At 42.2% G+C, this 19632-nt stretch overlaps 1 long non-coding RNA gene across 1 annotated transcript; it reads left to right on the top strand.

Moving 5' to 3' along the window:
* The first annotated feature begins 10108 nt into the window (after positions 1 to 10108).
* Positions 10109 to 19132, top strand: LOC129049606 (uncharacterized). The gene is made up of 3 exons (XR_008512833.2): positions 10109 to 10213; positions 15593 to 15749; positions 18427 to 19132. It is a non-coding gene; the product is annotated as an uncharacterized LOC129049606 (long non-coding RNA).
* The last annotated feature ends 500 nt before the right edge of the window (positions 19133 to 19632 follow it).

The raw sequence follows: 19632 nt of genomic DNA on the forward strand, positions 1-19632 counted from the left end.
AGGCCCTGTGAGCTAGCTGGAGGCAGCTTTGGACTCCCAGGGTGAACTTGCAGCTACACCCCCCGGATGACATCATATCTTTGTGAACTGGGTTCTTGGCAGTTGCAGTGTGAAACGCAATTCCTGTGGGAAAAGTGGTGCAGATCAGGAAATGCAGGGTTGGGCGGAGCCAGAGGCAAGGCTGGAGAGGCGGTGCGGCTCCACACGGGCACGTGCAGACCACCAGTATGCAAGGCTGGTGTGCAAGAAGTGAGGTGAAAATATTATTTTTTATTTCAATCTATATGTGTCACTTTAAAAAGTAGCTGCTACGTTATTAGAACAGAAATATATATGAAGTTGTTTGAACTTCACTATTTAACAAACAGAATAGTTAGGCATTTCAGCTTGGGGCACTGTAAAAAAGTCCCTGGGGGTGCTAAGGGTGTTATGAAAACCTATACTATTCAAATTGATATCGAACTTGTAGCCAACAGATTGATGTAAAATTATCTATTTTTGCCTACATTTTGTGTTTATGCAATTATACCATTTAATTGAAGCTGTGGTTTTAAATACAATTTTAGCTTTTTGAAAATAGTTGCTACAGGTGATGTGTTCATTTTTGAATAATAAAGTGTTGGCTTAATTATTTTAAGAATTTTATGTAATTTTCCTTAGTGTAGATAATTTGCTTTGTTATCCATATTTCATAGTATTTTAGAATTGAGACTACATTTCTAGTAGTATTCTCAGTTTGAAGGCTGAAATAAATGATTTTTTTTTTAATGAGCAAGAAAGCTTTTACGTTAACATCTTACTCAGATTAACATAACCAAATTTAAATCTATGCAAGTCAGACAGAATTAGAGATGGCAGAATGCTAGCATGCGCACTCACGTGCTGAGGAACTTCTAAACCGTGTCCATCAGCTTGTCGCCTATTTTGGTCACAGATGCTCCCCATGCAGGGATTTCTGTGAACTTTCTAAAGAAGATGCTTAGTTTAATAGTTTTGACCATCAGCAAAACTGCTCTAAGAGTTACCCTAGATTCTACCTTTCTATTTCATTTAATTAACTCTCCTAGAAACAATTCTGTTCCAGTACATTCTTTCTTTTTGGGTTCAGAGTTTTCTTCTCTCTAAGTAAACCATCAGGTTACACAGTGTTTGCAGTTCCAAATGTCACGGGCGGTTATGAGGGACAGTCTGTGTGTCCCACCAGCAGCAAGACTGTGAACTGGTGAAAGAAGTGGCCAGTCAAGCCCGTGTGCAAAGGCAGAAGTTTAAAAAGTAAAGGGGTCAGTACTAATTGATCACTGGCACCCTGAAACCAAAACTTTTCATTCAGCTTTTTATTTTTTTGAATAATTATTTTATCTTATATGTTCATCAAATATATACCTATCTGGGGAAAATGCTCCCTTTGAAAATGGTAACTTTTAGTTATGCATGTTAAACTACTTTTTTGAGACAGGATGTTGCTCTGTTGCTCAGGCTGGAGTGTAGTGACACCATAACTGCTCACTGCAGCCTCTGGGGCCCAAGTGGTCCTCCCACCTCAGCCTCCTGAGTGGCTGGGACCACAGGCACACACCACCATGCCTGGCTAACTTTAAAAAAAGTGTTTTTTTGTTGTGGCTGTTTTTTGTTGTTTTTTTGTTTGTTTGTTTTTTGTTTTTTTTTTTTGGTAGAACAATGTCTCTCTGTGTTGCTCAGGCTGGTCTTGAACTCCTGGGCTCAAGTGATCCCCCTACCTCAGCCTCAAAATGTGCTGAGATTACAGGCGTGAGCCACCGCACGTGGCCAAAGGCATTCTATTATTTTAAAATTTACTTTCTTATTTTTTTGTTGTTGAGTAAAATTGAGAAAGACTGAGGAAAATATGGGGCAGCAGTGAGAGAAGGAAGTGAACAAGAGCAAGAAGGTTATTTACATTTTAGCCAGTATTTCACTGGACCCCAATTTGAGCAAAAAATGAAAGACATCAGGCTTCCTTACCTGTTGTTACCCATGCTCAGTGAAAAGGCATAAAAATAAGCTTCAACAACCTCATGCCTATTGAAGTCAGAACCCTGTAGTGTAGTCATTTAATTGCCTTTGTATTAGATGTGATGAAATATTTTAGTTGTATGTATTCATCACAATGACTGGCACTTAGAAATAAATAATTCAGGCCAAGAAATACATGGAACATTAAGGAAGTTATTAGGAGCAAGGGATTACCTACAAGCTAGAAGTGAATCCAAAGCAGAGTGAGAGATGGGTCACATTGGAAAGACCAAATGTTAGAAAGACAAGGAAATTTTGGTGATGAGGCCACCCTATCCAGAGAGATGCTCCTGCAGAGTTGATCAGGCCTGGAAAGCATGGATCAAAGATGAAGAACAAGTGTTAACAGCCTCTCCTTATGCTTTCTAAGGATTATTTTAGGAGGATTAAGTTAGGAGACTCTTTAACCTTCCCATGTGTGCTAAATGGGGCCTCACTGTGTTAGTTTCTGGGGGCTGCTGTAATAGTACCACAAACTAGGTGGCTTAAAAAAAAGAAATTTATTCTTTCACAGCTCTGTAGAGAAGTCCAAAATCAAGGTGTTGGCAGGGCTGGTTCCTTCTGAAGTTGTGAGGGGGTCAATGCCAGGCTCCCTCCAGCTTACAATGTTACTGGCATCCTCAGCATTCCCTGGTTTGGGGACGCGTCACCCTGATTGCTGCCTTCACCCTCATGGGGCATGCTCCCCAAGTGCATGCATGCCTGGTTCAAGTGCCCCTTTTTTCAAAGGACAACAGGTGATGGATTAGGTCCCACTCTAATGACCTTGTCTTGACCTGTTCATCTGCAAATACCCTATTTCCAAATAAAGGCACATTCAAAAGTGCTAGGGTTAGGACTTCAACATTTTTTGGGGAAACACCATTCAAGCCATAATGGGTGGTGATTGATAATGGCACTAAGTTTTCTTGCCTAGTAAATAGTCCATATTCTAAAGGCCTTGGTACTGCTGAAAAAAGAAGTAGTTTAGTGTTTCATGAGCTTTCGAATACCCTTGCTATCCCCTAGACCTGTTTTCAAACAAGAGCTTTTAATACGTATTCCTACCAACTGGTTACCCTCTCAATGACCTTGAATCTATCCTGAATTAATCACCTACATCATGGCACTGTAGAAGCCACAGCAGGCTAGAGGGGACATCTTGTTGCCATGTTAAGACAGCAAGTAGTGGCCACACTAATGTGAATTCTACTCCAAACAACACAGTCCCTCCGTTACAGCAGAAAGGAAACTGAATAACTCCCAGATGCCACCTGGGAGTTATTTTTATTTTTACTAAACCACCTTCATCCCTTCGGAAGAATGCAAAGCAATCCCATGCAGTTCACATAATCTCATACTATCCCCACTACATCTCTGAGATGTATAGTTATTCCCCTTTTTATAGAGTGAAGAGACTAACGGGTTAAGTAATCTACCAAAGGGCATATTATCAATGAACAGAAGATTCAGGATCAGCCCAGAGCTGACAGACTCTAATGCTAATAATATAATCCATACGAACATTTCTTTAGAAGGCAAACAGTATCATAGGCTTCCAAGGAAAACAGCAGACCCACGCTTTGTTGAAGCCCATCCCTTGGACCCATTCCCCAGCAGCAACTTCGTAGAATTCTTTTGGAATTCTTCTCACATATTTATCTCCATATTTCTGGATTATATGTTTGTATTGCTTATTCTTGATTTATTAATTGTAGACATCATCTATTCAGACCTTAGTAGGACTATAAAGCTATGGTGTTCTTTCACGTTCTTTCCTACTCCCGTCTTTCCCAAAGTAGGTACATCATTGGATTTTGTTAAGTGAATGCCCAGTGTTTACCTGATTTCGAATGTAGAAGTATTGTTCATGGCTGAGCCCAGTGGTAAACAATGACATTTCCATTCTTGGGAAACTGTTCTTTTACCTAAAGTTTTTAATGGTATTGTTTTGTGAGAGTTGATGTTGTTCATCCTTCGGTTTTCTACAGTCCTATCACAAATTCTTTCCAAATTCTGCATCCGTATTAGTAAACACCTTTAAATAGTATGTCCTGCAAGGTTGAATACATCAGGGACTTTATCAGCTCAGCTTCTTCTTGCAGCCAGGCCTGGGGGGCCTCTGTCCCCTTGCTGCATGGTGGTTATCGTCACATTTCATGTTACCTCTCTGCCACAGATCTCCCATTTTCCACATCCCATGTTTTTTCTTGCTGGATTTCCTTTCTTGTTTTGGTAAGTTATGCCTTCTAATACTGTACAACCCTAGAGTGATAGTTTAGCTAGGTATAGAAATCTAGATTAAAAAATAATTTTCCCTTGTGATTTTATCTCCAACACATGATGTTGCTTTTGAGCAATCCGTACTATTTGTATTTTACACCTTACTGAGGGATACTTGATATGCAATAAACTGTACACATATACCATATACAATTTGATACAGCTTGACAAATATATATACCCATGAAATTATCATCACAATCAAGATAACAAACATATCCATCACCATCAAAAGTTCACTTCCCTTCTTTGCAAACCCTCTCTCTTACCTCTCTCCACCTGCAAACAACCACGAATCTGCTTTTTGTCAGTATGGATTGGTTTGCATTTATTAGAATTTTGTATACATGGGATTTTATAGTGTGTGCTCTTTCTTGTCTGGCTTCTTTCACTTAGCATAATGATTTTAAGAGTAATCCATATATAGCATGCATCTATAGGCCATTCCTTTTATTGGTGAGTATTCTGCTGTAGGGAGAGACAGTTGTTTATCCATAAGTAATGTCGTCCTTCAGTCAACCAGCCACATCTCCAGTGCTGAGTCGTCACAGAGGGCTAGTGGCAATCATCTTGATCAGTATGACAAATAGTAGTGCCATCATCGCAAAATGTTCTAATGAGCAATACTCTAACATTCTATAGTTTTAGCTCTCACATTTAGGTCTATGATGCATTTTGAATTAATTTTTGTATGTGACATGAAGTAAGTGTTAGTATTTTTTTGCGTATTGTTACTCATTGTTCTAGTATCATTTTTTGAAAAGATTATTCTTTACCCATTAAATTGCTGTGGCACCTTTGTCAAAAATCAATTGACCATATATGTGTGGTTTTACTTCTGGACTCTTTATTATTTTACATTGATCTATTGATCTATCTTTATGTCAATACCACACAATCTTAATTACTGTATAAGTCCTAAAAACAGGTAGTGTAAATACTCCAACTTTGTTAGTGTTTTTAAAAGTTGTTTTGGCTGTTTTATGTACTTTGCATTTCCATATAAAGTTTGGAATAAGCTTGTCAACGTCTACAAAAAAATAAAAGCCTTGTGCAGTTTTAATTGAGGCCTTACGGAATCTATAGATTAATTTTGGGAGAACCGATGTCTTAACAACATTGAGTCATCAATCCTTCAATGTGTTATATAATCTCCACTTATTTAAATCTTTAGTTTCCCTTAGTCATGTTTTTCAGTTTTGAGTGCAAAGATCTCATACATCTTTTGTCATATTTATCCCAAACTATTTTAGTTTTGGATTCTTGCCATAGACATCCTGTCATGTGCAAATAAAGATATTTTTATTTCTTCCTTTCTAATCTGACGTCTTTTTTTTTCTTATCTTATTGCACTGGCTAGAACAGCAGTCCCCAACCTTTTTGGCACCAGGGACCAGTTTCGTGGGAGACAAACTTTCCACGGATGGGGGTTGAGGGGGGATGCTTTCAGGATGATTCAAGTGCATTACATTTATTGCGCACTTTATTATTATTACATTGTAATATGTAAGTGAAATAATTATACAACTCACCAGAATGTAGAATCAGTGGGAGCCCTGAGCTCATTTTCCTGCAACTGGATGGTCCCATCTGGGGGTGATGGGAGACAGTGACAGATCATCAGGCATTAGATTCTCATAAGGAGCACACAACCAAGATCCCTCACGTGTGCAGTTCACAATAGGGCTCACGCGCCTATGAGAATCTAATGCCATCACTGATCTGACAGGAGGCGGAGCTCAGGTGGTGATGCGGGCATTGGGGAGCAGCTGTAAATACAGATGAAACTTCACTGGCTGCCCACGTCCTGCTGGGTGGCCTTGTTCCTAACAGGCCGTGGACAGGGACAGGTACCAGTCAATGGCTGGGCAGGGAGCTGCGATTCCTGGACTAGAACCTCCAGTGCAGTGTTGGAGTGAAGTGATGAGACCTGGCATTCTTGTCTTATTCTTGATCTTAGGGAAAGCTTTCAGTCTTTCACGTTAAGAATGGCTTTAGCTGGCTCACACCTGTAATCCCAGCACTTTGGGAGGCCGAGGCAGGCGGATCACAAGGTCAGGAGATCGAGACCATCCTGGCTAACACGGTGAAACCCCGTCTCTACTAAAAATACAAAAAAATTAGCCGGGCACGGTGGCGGGCACCTGTAGTCCCAGCTACTCTGGAGGCTGAGGCAGGAGAATGGCGTGAACCCAGGAGGCAGAGCTTGCAGTGAGCCGAGATCGCACCACTGCACTCCAGGCTGGGCGACAGAGGAGACTCCATCTCAAAAAAAAAAAAAAAAAAAAAAAAGAATGGCATTAGCTATAGTCTATGCTTTTCTGATTCCTAACCTTTCATATGTAGCCTATTTTTTGTTTAGTTTGCTTTTTTAAAAATCTGATGTATGGTTTTTCTATGCAAACTATTTTGTTGTCTGTTTTTATTTTCTCTTTTTATTACTGGTTTTTGAAGTTGCGTGATGATGTGTGTTGATGTCTTTTTTGATTTCCTGTGCTGGGAATTTGGTGTACTCTTTCCATCTTGAAAGTCATATCCTTCAATTCTGAGAAATTTCATGAATTGTTTCTTTAAAATTTTCTCTATTTTTCTCTGGTCTTTCTTTCTGGAATTCCTATTAGAGATCACATCTTTTGCATCATCTTTTGATTTTTATATTTCTCTCCTATTCTTTCTCTCTCTCTTGCTCTTTTGGCTCTGTTTTCTTGGATAGTTTCTCACATTTATCTTTCACTTATTTCATTGATTTATTTTTGTTCAACAATCATATTTTTACATTCCAGGACATATTTTGTTCTCTGAGTTTTTCTTATATCTTTGTGGTTTAAATACTGTGCTGGTTTCATTTCATGAATTATAATATCCTCTTTATGAGTTTTTATGTAAATGCCTCTCCTTGTCCCGAATGGCTTTGGCTCCTTCTGATCCCTTTACCTGTTAATTTTGGACTCAGCGTTTCATGTAGGGGCTTTCCTCTAATGTCTGTTTATTCTTTTTATCTGTTAATATTTTTAAATGAGTCACAAAAAAGGTGATTGGAAGATTTGGGAGGGGCTGTATGATGCCTGGCAGGTTTACTGCATCCTGAAACTTGAATGCTTCACTGCAGGAATATCCAGATGTCAGTTATGTGTAGTTTTGGGGATCTCCCCTCTTCTTGAATCCTTTTGTTTCTCTAGAGAAAAATTTTGCCATCACCTACAGGCATTCTTGCAACTGCACAGAAGGGGACAGAGGGACTCCCAGTTCAGGACAGAAGCTCTTATGTAACGCTCTGTTCTCAGGGCAGCCCTTCTTCCCTCCCATCTGCTACGCTTACTGTCTCCTCCTCTACTGCCTGTCTCATCCCATTTTCTGTAAATGAATCTGCTGCATTGGAGGAGGGGTCGCTGCTGGTGTGCTGGGGAGGGGAGGGGACTTCCAAGTCTGGCCTCTCTCCCATGGACTTCAGACTCCTTTTAGTTCTATCATTTCAGACACTGGAATTTCAGGTTCCGGGTCCTTTCTGGTTCCGTAGTAAGATTAGCATGGTTCTTATCATATCACTCACTTTAGGCATTGCGTTGGCTTTCTTAGGCCTGCTTTCTCTTTATTTCTGATCTTCCAAAAATTTACTGCTGTTCATAAGCCAGTAAAGCCTCCTCCCCTTTTTAACACTATTTAATTTTCATGTGAGTGGGGTTACAAGAAAGAAAAAATCAATAAAACACGTGTTGCAATCGCCAAGTTTAACCAGGAGTCCCCTGCACTGCAGTCATCATCCTAAATGGCTTTCTTTGGTGATGCTGCCCCCTTATCAAAAACCTAGAGAAGGTCTCAGGAGGTCTCGCTTCCCTGGCTTGTAGTCTATCGTAAGGTTTTGCATTGCTAATCATACTGGAATTTTCTCCTTTATTAGGTCCTGGACATTCACTGTTTTGTCTCACAAAATCCTCTCCTTTTTTTTCCTTTGTCTCCCTGTGTCCTTGACCCTTATGGAAAACCACAGCCAGCTTCTGTTCCTCAACCTTTCTTCTCTAAACACCAAGTTCCACCATTGACAGAACACTGAGGTTCCTGCACAGTCACACAGACATGAGTAAGGAGAGTTCAGAGGCTGCAGTGGAGTTCCACATGAAGCACAGGAGGTGAAACCCCTTTTTCCTGGCTCCTCAGGAGACATGTGAAGATGACGCGATTAGAGGTCATTTAGGCATGGATAGTGTTTGTATCTGCTGAATCCCTATCCATCTCGCATCTCCATCTCTAAATGTGCAGTTTCGGATATCTGTGAATACCCCCTGTGAAGTGCCTAGTTGGCAGGGGATGGGGTGTGCAGCTCTGTGTCCAAGTATGAAATGCCCCAATGCCAGTTGCAATTGTTTTGATTTTGGTGTTAAGAGTCTAATGTTAGCTGTGACCCCCTCCTTTCCCTTTTCATCTTGAAGAGACTGTCTTCATTTGAAATAGGGAAAGGAAAGGAGTGTAACTCACAGCAGTGACAGGAGCCACCCCACACTGAAGCTGCCGTAGAACCTTGAAGTGGAACCATTTCTGCAAAGGGTGTTCTTAGAAATAGGAACCACAGTGATAAACACCATCACCACCTACAGCCCCAGCAATGAGGCCATCACCAGGCAGACTCCGGCAGACAGGGAGAACACAGCCACAGAGAGATGCCAGTCCCTACAGACAGCAATGAGGCCAATCACCAGGCAGACTCCGGCAGACAGGGAGAACACAGCCACAGAGAGATGCCAGTCCCTACAGAAAGCAATGAGGCCAATCACCAGGCAGACTCCGGCAGACGGGGAGAACGCAGCCACAGAGGGATGCCAGTCCCTACAGAGGACGAGATGATCTCAGTGCTATTACGTAAGTGGTAACAGGGTGATTATTCCACCTAGTCCACGAACATGGAATTTTATCTAGTGGCCAGAGATGTCCAAAGAATTGCCACAGAAAGCTTTTCACAGAATTGTTAAGTGATTCATGGGCCCTATTCAGAAATGTCCAGAAATAGAAAATGCACATGGTATTTATAAAGGGGTTAATTCATTAATCTCTTCTCTATCACAGAAAAAGTAGGCTACTGCTGGAACCAAAGGTCTCCAAAATAAAGTCAATGAAACTATTGTGGCCCAAAACTTAGAGACATTCTTTGAGCCTATAAGCGAACTAGACTCAGGGACCTAAAAATCAAACAAATACTGAAAAAAAAAAAAAAAAAAAAGGCATTTTATGGCAGGCCATTGTATAAGCGTCAGAATTTGGATAAAGAATAAATAAGGAAATTTTTTTTTCTTCTCAAAATACACATACATAGCTATACTTAAATATAACCGTGCCTTTCTTCTCACTGGTACATAACATATACAAAAAAGACAAAATGGAATTATGGTTGGTTTGGGACTATTTCGATGATTCCTATATAATCTGGAAAATGTGTATGATGTAGCATTTATAGGGCACAAATACACCATTGTGTGATGTGTCTTCCACTATTACACGAAAAGCACAGAACACTACAACACAAAACAATTTGGTTTGGCTTTTAAAATAAAATGAGGAATTTAATTAAGCAAACAGACAAAAAAATCCTTTTAAATGTAAGACTGGAAAAATCTTTCTAAAATTATTTTTATAGACACAATATCCTGCAGGGTTTTTTAGTTTGAAGTAGAAGAAACCCAGTGGTTCAATGAGAAATGGATTTGATGAAACATTGGCTCTGGCAGGCTTAAGTGGTAGCTTGCCAACTCAGTGTTGAAAAAGTTGATGACAAAAGGTTCCTGAAATCAAATTTTCCTCTTTGGATTCCTTCTAGAATGCCTCCAAGTCTGATTTTCATAAAATGAATTCAGGAAGCCAAATCTTTCTTTATCCTATGTTATTATGTGAGAGAATTTTCCATGACCTCGAAGGGAGAACACACGTTTTGGTGAGTTTGCGAGTGAAAATCTTATTATAATTTATTTCCAAGAAAAAAAGACGAATGATCCAGAATATGCTCACACTCACAAGTTTACCTGTGAAATGTGTCCTGCCAACACAGAAGCAGGGCGCTCAGCTGGACCAGGGGTCTCAGGCCACACTCTGAGTTCACTCATGTGTGTGGAGCAAGTGTGTTCAGAGGCAGCGTCCCTAAAACATCTCTCACCTGGATTTGCTTACTCAACAAGTAAATAGGACCTCTGTATCCTAAGTTCTAGTACACAGAAACATGACATTTTGAATCATCTGAGAAATGCAGTTTGCTTTTAATAGAACAAGGAAAAAATAAAAAACTTTTTTTCTACATTTAAAAAGGCCGGACACGGTGGCTGAAGCCTGTAATGGTAGCACTTTGGGAGACTGAGGCAGGCAGATTACCTGAGCTCAGGAGTTAGAGACCAGCCTGGGCAACATGGTGAAACCCAGTCTCTACTAAAATACAAAAATTAGCCGGGCATGGTGGCAGGCGCCTGTAATCCCAGCTACTCAGGATGCTGAGGCACGAGAATTGCTTGAACTCGGGAGGAGGAGGTTGCAGTGAGCCAAGATTGTGCCACTGCACTCCAGCCTGGGCGACAAAGCAAAACTCTGTCTCAAAATAAAAAAAGAAAGAAGGAAGGAAAGAAGGAAGGAAGGAAGGAAGGCAGGCAGGCAGGCAGGCAGGCAGGCAGGCAGGCTGTTCAACACCAACAAAAGTTACAAAAGGAAAAATTAGATAATTGTCCACACCATGCATGTGAACTCACACTGATTGAAGTGGCAAAATTTGGTTTGAATATTTGAATATTTTTTCAGCTTTTCTTAAGGCATACTCATGTATCAGAATTACCTAGGATGTTTCCAAAAAATGTGGATTTCTGAGTCCCACCCAGTAGTAGATAACCATATTAAATACCCCTTAATCTGGGGGTGGGTGTATCTCAGAAATCTTTATTATAACAAACCCTCCAACTAACTGCTTTGCCTATGAAACTTTAGAACCACTGTGTTCAGATAAGGCCTTCACTTCTTTCCTAACATATTAACTAATGAAATGAAAAAAAAAATTCACACCTGAATTTCCCTAGTGTATAAATTTCTTCTTATGCAGTCATTGAGTCATTCCAAACTCTGGAAGTTGAGTTAATTATTTTAACATACAAAAAAAAAAAAAATTAGGCCAGGCATGGTGGCTCCCACCTGTAATCCCAGCACTTTGGGAGGCCAAGGTGGACAGATCACCTGAGGCCAGGAGTTCGAGATCAGCCTGGCCAACATGGGGAAAAACCAAGTGTACTAAAAAAAAAAAAAAAAAATTAGCCGGGTGTGGCGGCAGGCACCTGTAATCCCAGCTACTCGGGAGAGAGGAGAATCGCTTGAACCCAAGAGGTAGAGGTTGCAGTGAGCTGAAATTGCACCACTGCACTCCAGCCTGAGCAACAGAGTGAGAATCCATCTCAAAAAAAAAAAAAAAAAAGATTTTTACAAAATTGACTTTAAGACCTCAGAGCTGTGTTATGACCACTTGAAATCTGGCTACTGCTACTGAGGAACTGAGTTTTTAATTAAAGTAAATGTAAATAACCACATGGGGCTAGTGGCAGCCATATGAGGTAGTGCAGACATTGATCATTTCCATCATCACAGAAAGTCCCATCGACAGCCTTGTCTTAGGCAATAAACCGCAGTGCCCAGTGCTGCCCAGCTGATTTTGAGAGTGCCTGGATATGTGTGTGAAGTCCCTCGGCTTCTTTGCAGGAAACCTACTTGAGTCAAACGAGGGATTACTCACTTACATTGTATTTTATTTACACATGAGACAAACTATTTCGTATACTGCATTGTGTTTATGGACGAGACAGACATTGTAATCAGAAGGTTTGTAGATAAAACGGAAATGTTCATATTCAGTTGCATTTTTCAGTTCTAGAGTTCTCGTGTGTTTTCTTTCCAATTGTTTTTGCTTCTCTATTGATATTTCCTATTGGTCCCACAATATTTTTACATTTTCACTTAAATCTTTCAACCTATTTATAATGGTTGTGTTAAAGTCCATCGTCTTTGTCATTTCCAGTCAGTTTCTTTTGACTGATTTTTCCCCTCACATTTTTCTCACATTTCCTTGCTTCTTTATATATCTGGCAAGTTTTTATTGCATGCTGGACATAGTGGATGCCACCTTTTTGAATGTCTGGGTTTCGTTGTCCTCATTTGAAGAATATTGAAGTTAACGGTGGCAGACAGTTAATTTACATGCAGCTCAACTTGATCCTCTTAAGGCTTGATTTTAAGCTCAGTTAGTGAACACCTGGAGTCGTCTTGACTCTAGGGCTAGAGTAACCTTATTCCTAAGTCACATCTGCTCCAGGATATTAACTGAGTGCTTGGTGTGTTCAACAAGGTCTCTCCATACTGGTTTGTTGGTCCTCATTGTCTTCCAGCCCCATGCCAGTTCTGGAATTTCTACTCAGCTCCTCTCCCTGGTAGTTGGTCTTTGTCTGCTGTTTTGGAGTCTTGCCTTAGCAGGTAGAGCTAAGTATTCAAAGATGCCAGCAGGCCTCCCTGTGGATTTCCAAAGCTTCTCCTCTGAGCCTTCAGCCTGTGCTCCCCTCCAGCTCCACTGTGTCTCCTACACTTCTCGACCTAGCAGGATGGCCTTGTCCTGCCCGGGCTCCTCTGGGACCTGCTTTGGGAGGGCTCGTGGCAGGACACTGGGCAATCCTGGGGCTCACCTCTGTTATGGCCCTTCTTTCAGGGAGCACAGGCCTGCACTCTTATTGTCAAGCATCTGAAAACACTCGTTTCGCACATTTTGTCCAACTTTATAGATTTTTAACAGCAGAAGGTCTAGTTTGATACCAGTTTCATCATGACCAGAAGTAGAAATGCACATGGAAATTAACTGTCACAGCTAAAAGAACAGTGAGAATTTTCAAACAGTTTAAACAGTAGATCTCCCACTAAAAGAAATTTGCCTAAGAGGACACAGTCCAGATAAGTCAAATATGCTTAAGTAGAGACGGTTTTCAGAATTTAACAGACCAGTAACTTGTTACATAATTTCATCAAGTTCTGGACACATGTCCACTATCCATTTAAAAATGAAATCAGAAGAAGGACCTCTTCCATGCATGAATATGGTCCATGGGACTAGAAAGCAAGAACCATTGGTTCTTCTGGATCCAGGGCACCTGCTTGTATAACTTAGGCAACACTTTGCTCCCTAACTGTGTGCCAAGGTACCCTGGGACCTCACAGCAAGCTCGCAGGGGTGTCAACAACATTGATATTTTCAATGTTCAAGGGAAACACAGTGATAACTGTTGTCTGTGGACACTGCACAAACTAGTAGCCCGATATGGTTCCATATGAGACAGGGCTACAACCCTCATGGCAGCAGCCTTGTCTCTGTGAATCTGGGTTTTGACATTTGCTGTGGTATAAAAGCAAGTACCCCATAAAAATCAAAGCAGAACATGAAACGAAGGTGGCAGCCGCAAAATCTGCTTCCAGTGGCAGGCACACACATGCCATTAGTAAGAAATTATGATTATTAAAGAATTTAATTACAGTCTCACTCTTCTGTCTCTCTTTTTGGAATTCTTTGGGAAAAAAAAAAGAGGGTTATTTACCGTGCAGTTTCCCACGGTCTGGGTTGCCAATTGCATCCGTGGTATCCTTTATCATTGCCTTTTCCGCGAGTTTTCTGGGAACTGACAGTTGGCCTCAGAGTCCTGATACTGTTCAGGTTTGATTCAAGGGCAAAAGGGAAGCAGCGTGACTTCCAGGAGTTGGTGCCATTGAGGGTTAATGCGTGAATCCATTCGTTAATAGGAGATGCAAAATGCTTTTTCAAATTCTATCATTACTGTAATGTATTAGCTATAATACTTCTACAAAGGAAAAAATATGTCTTCTTGACTGTTAGGTTACCCAGTGGTAGAGTTAGTACAGAAACCAGAATGCACATGCTACAATCTTTCCCTTCATTTACCGGTTTTCAAAATAGCGAGTCGGTTCCTTATATGCACTGTATTTTGTGCATTTAGAAACATTATCCTGAGAAGGGGTTCAGAGGCTTCACCAGAGTGTCAAAGGGGCTGACAGTGTCCATGGAACTCCCATTTTAGACTGTTCCAGGAGTCACAGAGGTCAATTTGACATATTGGGCTTACAACAAAGATGTTCATTTTAAGCCATGACCTGAATGAAGACTAAGTAAATCAAATTTACCCTTGGGTTTTTGCGAATGTCAACCCTCCCAGAGTCCACTGCTGTTCAACCTCTTCTCTTCTAAGTCCCAGTGAATCTACAGAGTGATTCCAACTGATCACTTCCTTTGTCTCCACAGCACTCAATCTTTGCATCTTGGTGGTTGGTGAAATTCCACCTTAGTTGTACTGTGGTCTACACCGTATGTAGACCCTACAGTGGTAGCTGTGGTGTAGGGGGCACTAATCTGAAGTCAGATGATCTAATTCAAACGTTGACTATGCTACTTACTAGTTTTGTAAACATAAAGCAAATTGCTTCACGTCTTTGAGCTGGTTTCTTCCAATGGAAAATGGCAAAAATGACATATAACTTTAAGGACTGTTTTGAGAACTAAAGAAGGAAATATTCTTGAAAGATTGAGCCATTAGAGGTTTTCAGCAAATATTTGTTAAATCTGATTCTCAGTTCCCAAATGCAGGGGGTTTGTTCATTAGATCTTTGGTACTGGCCATCATAGTAAAAGAAAAAAAATTACCGCACTGTGAGATAGTTCCGATTTAGGGCTGTAAGCGATAACACATTCCCATCCATTTCGGCGAACTCTCTCTCTCCCTTCCTCTCTCTCCTTCCTTCCTTTCTCTTCCCTTCCCTTCTCTTGTTCTTCTTCTTCTCTCTCTCTGACTCTTCCTCTGTGTCTCTGTCTCTCTGTCTACCTCTGCCCCATACGTGTCTCTCTCCTAGAGGCACAGGGCTGAGCTCTGACAGTCAGAGCTGTGTGATTCCGAAATGCTCCTGAGAGCAAGTCACACTCCACTCACAGCATGGCTGATCTTCCCTGGGCTCAACGAGGCTGCCCCAGTGAAGACATTCAATGCAGTTGGCTTCTCACCGTCCTGGCTTGAAATGGCCACATCGGGCTCTAACCTCGAATCCAGTAGCTTCTGTACTGTCTCTCAGCCATCCCTACACCATCACGGTCCATCCCATTTGGTTAGTCTGAAAAACCAGTGATGTCCTCAGCACTCCCCAGGATTCTTTTCTGTTCCCCTCCCTGGTCAGAACCCACGTCCATTTCTGAGAACTGCAACCTCCTCCAGCCATTCACCCACCAGGCCCTTCTATTCTCTTCCAGATGGCTTGGCATCTTCTTCCGAGCAAGCGCAGCTCTCAGGCCAGGCCTGAGCCTGCAGCCTGTGTGCCCTCCATCATCAGGGCCCCCTCTCAGGACAGGCTAAACCGAGAGTGGGACGGCGGACTTCCAGGGACACTTCCAAGTCATGCCCATGCAGGTTTGGATATTACTGTTCCTACTGATTCCCTGTGTCTCCCTGAACCTGTTTCCTTATTTGTCACAAGGGCATGAGAAACACTTACCTCAGCCTTGTTATAAGGATAAATAACAGATTTTTTTTTTTTTTTTTGAGATGGAATCTCACCCTGTTGCCCAGGCTGGAGTACAATGGTGTGATCTCAGCTCACTGCAACCTCTGCTTCGTGGGTTCAAGCTATTCTCCTGCCTCAGCCTCCTGAGTAGCTGGGTTTACAGGCACGCACCACCACACCCGGCTAATTTTTTGTATCTCTAGTAGAGATAGGGTTTCACCATGTTGGCCAGGCTGGTCTCAAACTCCTGACCTCGTGATCCGCCTGCCTTGGCCTCCCAATTTGCTGGGTTTACAGGTGTGAGCCACCGTGCCCAGCCAATAGACCAAGATTTAAAGTGTCTCATGCTGGGCATGTGTCAGCAAACATCAGAAACTTAACAGGCAGCAGCCCCTTTCCTCCTCCCTCCTCTTCCTCTGTCCAGGGAAAGGCTCTCCCTCTATTTTGGTCTGAAGGGCACTCCTCCTGGTCCCACGTTACCCTCAATAGTGCCCCACAGCTCCATGGCGAAAGCCCAGCTGTGGAGTCACACTCCTTGGGTCAAACCCAAGGCTGACACTTACTATGTGATTGACAATTAGGAAAAGGAGACAGGGCTCCTATGAAGATTAGATGAAGTTGTGAAGGTGCAGACAGCTGGGCTCCTGGTGCACACTGTGTTCTTAGTAAACACTGTGGTCACGACAGTTGTCCATTCTCTGGGATCCTCAGTGCTTCCTGCCATCGGCCTCCTTTCTGCACCCCTGCAGCCCCCACAGCACTGTAGCTGCCCTCACTCCCCACTCCGAGCTGAGCTCCTTGCAGAGCTGTGTTCTCTGAGTCCCTCCTCCTTTCTGGTCCTGCCCCTCCACTCCACCTGGAGTCATCCTGTGAGGGCTCACAGAGGCCTTTTACTTCTCCCCACACAATGAACATGCTGGGAACTTCCACCAGCTGGACTTCCTGTGGCCTTTTAGATAAGTGATAGTTCTTCCTCCTTGAAGTCTCTCCTCCCTTGGTATGTAACTCCAAGCAAGCTATATTCAATGTACACAAAACAATTTAGCATCTGTCATGCTTTCTCACTGTCTGTAGGGTGACGTCTAAACTCTTTAGCGTGGCATTCACGTGGCTCATGATATGATTCCTGGAAAATAAGGTTCTGGTCTTATTTTCTCTGTTCCTTCATAGGCACCCCACTCCCCAGCAATATCAAAAAATCTTGCAAATTCCCAACCCCAACATCTTCTCCTACAACTCCATGCATTTGCTCATAGTACATTCCCTGCCTTCTCTGCCCTCAAGCAGAAAATTCCTACTCATTCTTTAAGACTCAATCCACTGCCAACCTTCTCAGAGAAGCGAGGCCTCCTGGAGCCATGCAGCAAGGGACTAGCGGAGCAGGGTTCTATTAGGTTCTCCGAGCCACACCTGACCTGCATGGAGCCACCTCTGTCCACGGCCCTGGAGTGTGTCAGTGTGCACGGGTCCCACAGATCCTGGCACACATAATGGTAAGGATAATAGCAAGCCTGGGCGCCGTGCTCACTCTCAGACTGAGGCCAGGATGTTTCCAGGTCATTCTCTGTCTTTGGGAGCATTTCCCCAACCCTATCCTAGTCCCCAGACAGACAGTTCCAAGGCCTGAGAAATAAGCTGAGTTCTGAGCTCAGCCGCGATCCCGTTCATGGTAAGTGAAAGTGAAATGTGATCATTCCACAGAATTAGAGACTGGAAAGAGCTTCTGATTTTGGAAGAACAATTTTTTAAAATGGATTTGTATGCATAACATCCATTGCAGTTGGTGACGGTGGAGTCAGTGACTAATAAAAATGTCATTTCCTGTGATTTTTATAAATTACAGTAAATATGCCAGTAATCACCCACATTAGCTGCTAAAACGCAGGCAGCCAGCTGGAATAGAGGCCAGGGGGCCCCATTGAGGCCTCAAGAGGGAGACCCCACAGGTGCAAATTGACACCTATGCAAACAGTAGTTAATACATGCTAGAATTTGGAGAAGGGTAAAGTGTTAAAATAAATGTATGTCAAGCAGACAAATTTGGACTTCTCCATGAGGATCTGTCACGTCAAACAGGAAATCGCTATAAATTACTTGTAATAGTAAAAATCTTGTCATTTATAACCTTTAAGGCAACGGGCTCATTTAACACATCAACTCACAGATCATAATCTAGGAGAGTCGGCCTGGGTATTTATTTCACTTTTAATGTGTAGAAGCTGGGGCAAGCCATGCATGAGCTGCGAAAGCCCTCACTGCCCTGTCGGCTCCTCAAGCCGGGGGACAGGCCAGAGAGATAACTGCCTGAGGCTTGGGGGATGAACACGTCAAGATAGGAAAGCCCTTCGTGCTCCTGTAAAAATTAAGACATGCCTGAAAATGTCATGCCTTGGTTAGTCTCGTAATGAATAAATCCAAATAAATCCCATCATTATTCTGTTTATTTGTTTTACTTATAAGCTATTTGAAGTCATTGGAGCTGAAAGTGTGTTTCAACACGCCAAGCACATTTAGAGTATCTTGTAATCATCTTGCTAACCAGTGCATAGGTGAATGATAAGTGGAATTCTGTGTTTATTTCAGATACCTCAGTATACACTGCCCGCAGTTAAGAAACCACGACCTGAAATATTGTTTTGAAGAGGTGAAAATGCCTCCACTCAAGTGGCCCAGGAGCGTGATCCAGGAAGACGAACACACAGAACCATCTTCTGCATTGTTTGAAAATTCAGTGGAAACTAGGTATTTATGAACGAGATGCTTACTGCAGTTTGCATACACTGAGTAGACATTTGTGGATTAATTCATCTAGTATTGGGGGAGAGGTTCCAAGAGGAGGGTAAGAGCAAAGAATAGCCACAGGCCCAGCTGACCATTCCCTTCAGTGAGAAAAAGACCCGCAGGCAGAGTTGAGCACGCAGCTCATATTTGCACATGCTTGGCATTATGAACTGTAAGGAAGAGCAAAGTTGGTTTCCAGAAAGATGTTAACTCACAGTTGCACTTCTCTCCATTTCCGTTGCTCCTCTCCCTGGCCTGTCTACATCTCCCTGCTCTCTCCTGCACCAGGGCTTGGTCAGTGCTTAACTCTGGCAGGAACCATGAGTGCTGTCTGCTGCAACTTGCTAGGATTCAGATGCCACTCATGAGGCAGGTGAGCACACAGGAACACACATGCACACCTGCACAGGCACACGCAGCCTCTGTGGGGCATGTTTAGAACTCCTGGGTCTGCTGGCAGGTACCTTTCCCCCTCATGCTTTCCATGTGCAACCAAGGCCTACTTCTATTGCAGTAAAAATTAGTCTCCGTGTCTGCCTGTCTGAACACAAGCTAACTTACACGGAAACATGAAATTTAATTTTAAATTGAAGTTAAACATTTTAAATTAGACTTAATTAGACTTAATTTAAAATTTTTAACTTCATTTTAAAATTTAATTAAATTAGATTTAACTGGTTCCTTGAAAATTGCTGATCTCTCTCTGAATTTAATCCTATTTTCAAAATTATGGTTGGTTTTCTTAGATTGATAGGGTCCTCAGTGTGGGGAGGGAGAGGTATTTGAAGGTGAATAGGAGAGCATCTACAGGTAAAGAGTTTAGGCACAGTTTAGCTCATGTAGAGAAAAACCTGTCATTTAGGGGGAGAAGCTGATTCTAGGAACCAAATTATTCAAATTAACCATATCCAATCTGCAGTGCCAAAACCAAAGCAAACCAACCAGCCTAAATTGTTCACTTTACTTTGGCAGGCACCAAATATGCGTATGTGTATCAAATAAAGTGAA

The sequence above is a fragment of the Pongo abelii genome, chromosome 14 (genome assembly GCF_028885655.2).
Source record: "Pongo abelii isolate AG06213 chromosome 14, NHGRI_mPonAbe1-v2.0_pri, whole genome shotgun sequence".
Classification (NCBI taxonomy): Eukaryota; Metazoa; Chordata; class Mammalia; order Primates; family Hominidae; genus Pongo; species Pongo abelii.